We start from the raw sequence: 10,250 nt of genomic DNA, 5'->3' as shown, positions 1-10,250 counted from the left end.
GCACACTGGAACAAGATGATTCGCTCTCTTGTGGGACAAGATGATTCGCTCTCTTGTGGAACAGGATGATTCGCTCTCTTGTGTAGCAGGATGATTAGTTCTCCTATCGAGGCATCCTACCCATGCAGTCTGGGACTCATGGGAAGTACCTCTCATCTGATCAATGAGCAGGGAAATGAAGTTAGGGACCATAGTAGTACCGATGGACGCATCGTTGTAACTACCGTACTCCCTACGCTAGGATGACCTCCATTGATCTGGGATCAATGATACTGGTTTGGGACTAGTGGTAGGAGTTGTACCATACTATGACGCTGACTTCGGGTCGGTTGAGACTGGTCTGGGATCAGTGGTACATACTCTGAGACTGACTTTGAGTCAGTGGAGGATGATATTGGTCTGGGACCATTGGAGTTGTACTTACTATGACGCTGACTTCAGGTCGGTTGAGACTAGTCTGGGATCAGTGGTACATACTCTGAGACTGACTTTGAGTCAATATGATACATCCTCTATCATTTCTTCTTCTTCATAATTCGGACAAAAGCAGAGTAGAACAGAACAATGCAAGAGCAGATCAGAACAGAACAAAACAGTACAGATCAGTGTAGGGCAGAACAAGACAAAGAAGAACAGGCAAAATAGAGCAGAGCAGGGCAAGGGTCAGGCTGTACAAGGTAGTGCATTTGATGGATGAATAGTAACGACCGATAGACAGATTGCAGATGAAGTTCTCCATGGTTGAGAGGGAGTGTTAAAATTGGAAACTAGGGCAAAACTTCATGTGGGTCATCTTATTCATGGATGATAATATTTTTATTAGATTCCTCTCGTCAAGAGGTGTAGGATTGATATAAAGATCATCCGATTCTGATAAGTATTCATGGAGATATGAATTTATTTTGATTATGGAATTATTATCAAGCCGACCTACAACTCATGTAGGCTCAGAAGCCCAACAGTCGCATCTATTCACCCACCAATGTTGTGTATAAATATAAGAGGACTTTTCCTCATTTGGACTCACTCATCTCATCACATCTCTCTCTCTCTACTACGCAGATATGAGTCTCTTCTCTACTGCGCTGAAATGGGTCTCTCTCTCTCACACATGTGAAACCGGAAACTGCTGAAACTGAAGCTGCAACTGCAGAAGTAAATATTGACTTGCGTGGCCTAGAAGATATCCTCTTTGGAATTGCACTGTAGGTTCATCTGAACCTCCTTTGAAAGCTGCAACTTTTGGTGGTGGAATGAAGTCAATCCGACGAACGGTTTGCAAGATATCGACTGCCCTAGTTTGAAGCCGGAAACTGCTGAAACTGAAGCTGCAACTGCAGAACTAAAGATTGACTTGTGTGGCCTAGAATATCTCCTCTTTGGAACTTCACTGTAGGTTCATCTGAACCTCCTTTGAAAGCCGCAACTTTTGGTGGTGGAATGAAGTCAATCCGACGAACGGTTTGCAAGATATCGACTGCCCTAGTTTGAAGCCGGAAACTGCTGAAACTGAAGCTGCAACTGCAGAAGTAAAGATTGACTTGCGTGGCCTAGATCATCTCCCCATCTGAACTACGCTGTAGGTTCATCTGAACCTCCTCTGGAATCCAAAACTTTTGGTGGTGGAATGAAGTCAATCCGACGGTCGGTTTGTGAGATATGGTCTGCCCTAGTTTGATAATGAAGCCGCTAATGTTGATGCTGCTGATCTAGGGTTTGCTACTGCTGATATGAATCAGATTTATTGTACTATTTCTCTCTGCTGAATTATTGAAGATAAAAGAAGATTTGATCAAGGGGTTTCCCCACACATTGTGGGGTTTGTCCCTTGCTAGCCGCCACATCTTGTGTCTCTTGTCTTGGCTTGTTTTCTGTCGATCGTTTAATGTTCTATCTTCACTTTACTTTATGTACATGTGATTGCTAATCGGTGGAATATAATAAGAAAAAGAAGTAAACTGTTATAAGCATAGAACATACCATAACTTAACAGAAAACCTTATTCCCTAAGTCCTATATATAAGAAAAATAAAAAAGAAACAAAAATAAGGCCCAATGAATGGAAACTCATGTTTTCACTCCCTCTTTGGAAAACATATGAATATATACACTCCTAGTCACACTTGATCACATGTTTGTGATGGTTAAATCATGAAGTCCTCTTTTCCCCTTGCATTTTCACTTCATCATTTAAGAACCTAATTGAGGATATAGGGAATGTTTTTTGCCTAAGGATTTCATGTCTACTCTTGGTTTACTTATGTCACACTATGGTCAATTCATGTGATGGAGTGAAATACTTAAATTTGTGGAGTTATTATAACAATGTATTACGTCAGTCACCACACACACGTATTACATCTCATTGATCCACATGTGTGGTTTGGAGACTCATTGCTTGAGAAATTTAATGGAGACTACTTTAGGGCTTTGATGGTATACCTTACAAAATCTTTCGGTAAACATTTTGATTCATCCTTTATTTTCCTCGAGACACTTGATAATATTGAAGTCACTCCCAATAATCCATGGAGATGGGGAGTATAAATTACTTGTGTTGGAAATAGAATTGAGAAATAGAGGTTTTTCATTTTCAATTTTGGAGTCATAGACATTGGATAAATGGTAGTAGTCCTCGATGTCAATTAACTAAAATTGTATTGTCATAATGTGAAAATAGGTAAACATATTGGTAACCTTGATGTCCTAATCATTCCAAATAATAGCCATTCCACCCAAGTATCTCTAAGCATCAATCACTACTACTTGGCAATTCCTCCCCCATTTGCTAATTATATGAGGTATAACCTCCCTTAATATTTTTTTTTCTTATATCAACATTATTAATGGGTGCTTTACATACCATTTTTATTTTATAAGTCTCTATTTTTCTTTACTATTGAGGCCCCTCATGTTCCATGAGACTATTTTCATGGATAATTTACAAAGAAAGGAAGTATAATGTGACTAAAAAAAACATGTTTCAAGATTTAAGTGCTTGGACAATGCCACTTCATGACTCCTATATTTCCTTAACCTGGACTTGGTGACCTTAAGGGAAATTGACCAATGAAAATTTCAAAAAGAGGTGAATTTTGACATTATCACATACAAGTTAATATACTAAAAAAAATATCCATAACAATTTCATAAATCAATGAATCATTAAAAAATATATCCAAAACAATTTCATCAAACAACGAAGCATTACATTATAGAATATAATCTATAAACCTTTTGGGAAATTTTTGCTAAACCATGCTCAAAACAAAGATATTTAATATTAATATTTAACAATTATATGGACAATAACACATTTTCATAAATTAAATAAAATGTTATCAAGCCTAAGAAATGCCACTAACATAAAACTAAAAAGCATGCAACTAATGGGTGTGACCACTCAAGGTCACCATAAGACAATTAATATATTAAGAACAAGATTAATGGGGACAAATATCTACAAAGGACAAAGGCAAACCTATATTAACTTTATTGTTTTATTAGGTGCAAGTTGAACATCTCAAGATATAATGAATAGTAGAATTAATTTTATTGCATTACGAAAACCCAAACACATTTTCTAACTTAGCAAGGAAGATATGTGTAATACCCATCTCAGCGACACAACATATGGCATTAAGTTATTTTTTATATATAATTTAAACGTCTATCATAAAATCACAAATTTATCATGAATGGAATGTCTAAAATCCATTTTTATAAAAACAAAATATAAATTTTGTTATAAAAAATATCAAAAACTAAATATCTTTTTTTAGAAAGTAAAAAATACTAAAACTTAATATATATTTAAAAAAAAGCTAAAACATAAGCAATTTTTTTTTTGATAATTTATAGAATTTTTTTAAACACTTCCCTCCATTCTAAGAAGCAAAAATAATAATAGAAATAAAGATGGACCAAAAATCTTCCTTTCGCTGGTAAGTGTTTCCCACCATTCATTCCACTCACTCAAGTTATTTCATAAAACAGGGATAAGTGTTATTTCACACTCTTTTAGCAAAGCCTATTGAGCTTCACTTGTGATATATCTATTCCTTGATGGAGTCCTTGATATATTGATCAAGTTTTGATTCCTTGGAGATTAATTAGTGCAAAGAAAACACGAGTACTCGTAATTCCAAGTTCAAAGCCTCTGATGGAGGACACGAGGCAAGGGAGGGGTTTCTATCATGGTCATAACTCCAAGTTCATTGTCTCCGATGGTGGATAAGGGAAGGGAGGGGTTTGCGGTCATGGTCGTGGTCGTGGATTTTTCTCTTTTACATTATATTTTAGGGAGTTCAAAGCAATTTGAATGGAATCATTGTTGTCACTAGGTAGAATGGATTAAGTGTGATAATTGATAAAATGAAGTAATTATTTGTGAACATTTGTTCTTGAATGAACATTAGGAATCATTTTATCATAGAGAAAAGTACGTGCATTAAAAACAACTCAATATTTCATGTGGCATTCATATTGTATGCGCCATATTTTTCATTAAAAACAATTTACTTTTTCATGTGACATTCTTTTTTTGTTAAAATTTCTTCTATTTCTAATATGAATTACAATTGTAATTTGAAATAAAGCTTCCAGTAACTCTTAACTTACCAATAGTGCATGGAAATCATAAGAAAAATTCACAATATAATATGAAGAACAAATGGGTACTGTTATCAGGAAATCTAGTGTCTATTCAGAGCTGCTAGTCCCATTAAGACGGGTAGCTATATTAGAAACAAACAGATTAAAGTCACTTGTTTTTCCTTTACGAGAGAGAGATGAGAAAGAAGCAGAGATTACCAAGGTCAGTCTCCCACTTGGCTCCTTGCTTGTTTCCTTTCCCCTTTAACAGAATCTCGCCACTGCTTCCTTACTTGTCCCGCTTCAAAGAGCACCTGTAGATTCACAGTAGCATAATACCATCAAAGCATAGAGATCTTTCACTATAAACAATATAGGATTAGATATATATTGACCATACAAATGCATATATCTGTTAGCCTCCTGTTGTAACAGGTGTTCATATTTCATGATTGACATTTTTACATGCCAAATATGTCATCTTTCATGCTGCAAGGTTCCATATTTCCAAAAGAGGTCAAAGAAGAAGCTGTGAAAGTGTGCTAGTCCAAATGCCACTGCTGTATTCCAATTTTGATGAGTTTTTCAGTTAAGGGAAGGCCAAATAGTTTAAGCTTGGCCTCCCTAGGTTTCAATTTCTTGTTTTAGAATATAGAGAATGATATCTGTCCAAACAGCTTAATCTTGGCAGATTTGTAGATAGGTAGAGAATCAAAGGAGCCCAACTGCTTAATCTGGGCCCTTGGCAGAAATAAGTGTAGATTTAGATAGGAGGACAATCAAAAGAAAAATTGTAAAGCTAGGTCTGCAAGTCTAAGTGCACCCAAACCAAAAAGAAGAAAAAATGTTTGGTGACTAGGCTGGGTAGGTAGCTGTGTGGTTGCAGAATCATGGCTTGTGATCCATTTCATGTTGTCAAGTGTCATATTTTTTCAGATCACAAGTTGGAGGCAGTTTTGCATTTGGAGGAGCTCAAGATGGATATCTCTAACTTCCCCATTCTCCCTTATCCCCAAATCACTCACTAATTTCCCTTAAGAGGTCAAGATCTGCTTGATTCCTCTTAGTTTCATCATTTTCCATTATATTTGCCTGAGTAAAGGTCCTCTTTGCTTAGGAGTCCTGTTGTTTCACTCTATGAGTCACTTTTCCCCCAAAATAGCCTAAGGTCACATACTTAGCGCTTTCTGGTCACCTCCATATTAACTACTAATTCTATTATATAGCTCCCTATCTATCTCCCCTTCCCCTACTAAAACTATGTATAAAATTCCCCTATGTACATATTCCCCATCCCCGGCACTATAGCCCTATTGTATAAGTTCTGGGAAATAACAGTCCATCTGGGGCTGTTAACTAGCCCATCCGTGTCTTGGAGTTACTCTGACATCTGGTCAGAATAACAACTAGTTCCCTAAGTCCTAACCCTGAAAACCTATTTTTCCGCCTTTATTCTAAAGTTTTGCCTCTAAATATCTACCCTGGCGCGCAAAACCCGCAAAAACCCACTTTCCTAATGTTTTAAACCCCCCCGCCCCCCGCCATACAAAAAATTAAATAAATGCGCTGTGGCCCTATCCCTTATCCCTCCGCCGCCTCATCCATGTCGTCGGCCATCTGATCGTTCACGCCCAAGATCTACGGTGGGCGGGCCTCCTCATATCCCAAGCCGCCGATGTTTAGCGTCCGGGAGATGGGCGGTTTTACCGTCATACTCCCGCCACGCGTCGCCCTCCCAGGTGTGGCGGAGCCCTTTCCTCCCAAACCACTTCAGTGCAAAGGCAGTGCGCCCGAAACCGCCAAACCGCCCTGCCCTGCGTGACGACAGCGCCACGTCCTCCGCCCAGTGACGTCATCCTGCCTGCGTCATCTGCCTGCGTCGGCCTCCTGCCACCATACTGCCAACTCACCATTGCTACGTCACTACCACCGTGTACCACCACGTCACCCGCCGTACATGCTGACGTCACCCTGTTGACATCACCCTGCCATGTCACCGTCGTACTGGGTCCCACCCGCTGACGTCATGCTGACGTCATCAGCAAAAAGGGCGCGAAGGCGACAATCGTGCTTAGGAAGCCCGGATTCAAATTCTGAGGCAGTTTTTCATGCTAATCGCGCATGGCTACGGGAAATGGGCCAAAGTGGAAAGACCCTCATCGCGCAGCCCCCAACAAGCCTAAAAGGCGCAGAATGACCCGTTTTTCTTCGCGAAGCATTCAGAAAGGGGGAACACAGCTTTTAAAGCAACAGAAGGCCGAACAAGAGGCCATGAAAGATCGATGGGACAGTCTAAAGCACTCAGAAGACATTAAACGACCCAATTCAATTGCGAAAGAGTATCAGTTGAATATTTTAACCGAAATCTTCATTTCCCAAGGCAGCTTAACATTGAATGGCCTCCAACAAAGTCAAATAAAGCGGTGTAAGCCCATTAAAGCTCTCAAATCACAGTTAAAGAATTTAAAGCCGCCGAATAGCACTGGATCGAAGCCCAAAGCACAGTTATTGCAAAAACACTGCACCAAGCCACCGAGGACAACACATTAACTCAGTTTTGATACGGCTGCCCTCAGCGCAGCTCGAAGATATTTTCTTGCATTTATTTCTGGATAGGATTAGGTTAAAGTAATCATTTTCTTTCAGACCTGTTTAGGTCAAGCTGTAATAGACAATTTTTGATATTTTTCCCTATTTATACCACCCTCTGTATTGTTTTAAGGGTCGGTTGGTTGATAATATTCATTAGAGACTCGCACTGGATATCTGAGATGTTTTATTTAATCAAAGATTGCTGCAAAGCTTTGGAGGAATGACTATCTGCTCTGTGTCTAATGGTCTGAAGAATTGAATGTGGAATTCTTGTGCTGCAGTATGAATCAATAAGTGTTTCTTACCTTTGTTATTCCAATTTCACATATGCTTAAGTTACAGAACAAAGGATTGGTTTAGAATTTGCTTAGCTGCACTCTACGCTCAATTTCTGTGGTTTCTTAATGTTTTCTTCTTGAATTAGGAATAAATATGAATTCTGTTATGGCTCATGTTTCACCTATTTCACATATGAATGACTGTTATCTAGGAATTCTTAACTGCTCCTAGATAGGGCTCATTTATCTCCTTTCTGCTAACCTGAATGAGAGATTCTTAATTGCCCCTCATTCCTTAGCCTTTAATCCATCTTTTACCTTGAATGATTGTTTCATTTGCAGCTAGCTTGCTCCATATTCCTTCTTGTGACCAAGAAAATGCACCAGCAGTGCTACTCCTTGACTCCACACCCAATGGTTCTGAAACTTTCATGCTATCCCTGCCTCTTTACCTGAAAGTATCATCCTTCCCACAAAAAACTAAACAAAACCCCCTTGAACTCAATAGCTAGCCTAAAATCATCTTCAACAAAGCTAAATCAGAAAGAGAGAGCCCTCTCTGATTGCAGGTGGGCTAGAACCTGCAGACCAAAGATTGGTCTGTGGTTACCTCCGCTGTATCCTTTTGCGCTGATCAAAAGGACAACCTGAGTGATAACGTAATGGCGACTCCGCTGGGGACAAATAAATTGTTCAAGTGCTGTCTGCTCCTTAAAACTACAGATGAAGTCTGAATATCAGCAAGGAAGCCTTTGAAACTGTTCTTGCTTTGCATTTTCAGGAGTAAATAAAAGATGCTTCAGTCAATCTTCATGCTATTTTTAAGTTGCAGATAGCTGTTCCCAAATTTTGATCAGTTCCTTGCTAATTCTAAAAGCATTCCCAGAAAAATACCTAAAACAAATTCGGAAGCTAGCTCCCAAAAAGAACTTACGTCATACAAGGTCAAACCCAGATCCAGACCCTCCAGCTGTTTTTGAAAATCCGAACTTAATCCCAAAGATCCTTAGGAATCAAGAAAGACAAGAAGATTTTGCTGATTTGAGTCCTGAAATAGCTCACCCAAGTTGTGTTCCAACTCCTGTCAAGGTTTTATTTCGTTTAACCCCTGCTTCCCCTTGTTCATCATCCACATCTCAAAGCACTCCTTCCACACCTCCATTCACTGCACATACTCCCATAACCACTACTGTTGTTACAGCTGTTCCAGTTGTACCTGTTGTTCCTGTTGTTCCATTTATCCCTGTGAATATGGCTAATAGATATGCACCCCTGCAATTACCTGCTAATCCTGGGGCTTTGCCTCAAGATTACCAAACTAAAATCACATATTTTGATAGTACTGGTCCTTGCACAGCCCTACAGCATACCAAGAAGATGCAAGACTATTTTGAGAACTACGAGATAGATGATGACAGCGTAAGAATGAAAATTTTTGTTCAAAGTTTAACAGGTGATGTAAGAACCTGGTTCAGATCACTTGCTACAAATTCTATAACCACTCCGGATGAGCTTTACCAATCCTTTACCAACAGATGGGAGAAAAAGAAAGACCCCTTGCACATACTAGCTGAATATGATACAATTAAAAGAGGTCCTCAAGAGACTGTTTTGGAGTACTGTGCAAGGTTCAATAATGTCTATAATGCAATACCACAGAACTTAAGACCACCCCCTGACCTTGCCTTGTATAAATTCCCTGATGGATTCGACCCAGATATGGCATACCAGTTAAAGGAAAGAGCCCCTCAAACCCTTGCAGACATGCAAAATGTTGCTGTTAGCGTAGAGGCCAACCTAATTGCCAAAAGAAACAGAGCTAGAATGGAAAGAAGAACCACCTTCAAGGAAGAACCCTCAGCCTTAGAGCAAAAGCTTGATGCTATTATCAGTGGCATGCAAAGGCTGGGAGACAGAGTAGAGAGTGTTGAGAGGACAATAGTCCAATACCATAAGGAACCCAAATTTTAGGAAAACGCAGAACACAAATGCTGGTAGGTCAAGCCCAGACCATGACATAAGACCCCCTTTCCAAGAAAACTATGCTGAGGCATCCACTTCTAGTGAACCCATAGAAGACACTCACATGAATCTGATGGATCTAAAGGGTGAGCATCAAACTTTCCTGAGCCAAGAAGACCAAGATGAGCATGACTGTAATCAGTTTCAGACTAAATCTGGTGAGTCTTTTGATTTTAAACAAGGTTATGATACTGCTGTGTATGAAGTACACAAACAATATAAGCTGAGAACTAGGACCATTGATATTTCTGAACCTAGCAAACCAAAGGATGGAAAACAACCCAACAAGATTAAAGGCAAGGCTGTTATAACAGAACCAGCTGATATACCTGTCCCAAACCCGCATCAAGTGACTGTAGAAGACATAACAAAAATGCAGCCTTCTATTGATCAGCCTCTGCCACCTTCTTCCTCTGAGAAAAATTCGACCAGTGTTCCAAAAGGCTCTCCTAAAACTGAAAAACCGCAAGCAATCAATTCCCATAATGCTGATAAACAAGAGCAAATCGCTGGTAATTCAAAAGAAGAAGAAAAAACTGCCATTATCAACACCAAGACTCCATTGGAAAAGCCATTTAACTTAGAAGCAGAGATTGGAAAACTTAAGATATCCATCCCCCTCTCAGAACTTGCCAAACATGATGTGTATAGGCAACAAATTCAAAGATCACTTCAAATCCCTGAGAACAAGGATGATGTAAATGTTTTAGATGATACCCCTGAACTGTTGTTTGGTCCAAAAGTTAATGGAAAATCAACATATGG

This window comes from Pinus tabuliformis, chromosome 6 (genome assembly GCF_031772625.1).
Source record: "Pinus tabuliformis cultivar Carrire ecotype Pingquan chromosome 6, CPIR1, whole genome shotgun sequence".
Lineage (NCBI taxonomy): Eukaryota > Viridiplantae > Streptophyta > Pinopsida > Pinales > Pinaceae > Pinus > Pinus tabuliformis.
The sequence above is the reverse complement of the archived record's forward strand: the minus strand, read 5'-3'. Positions refer to the sequence as shown.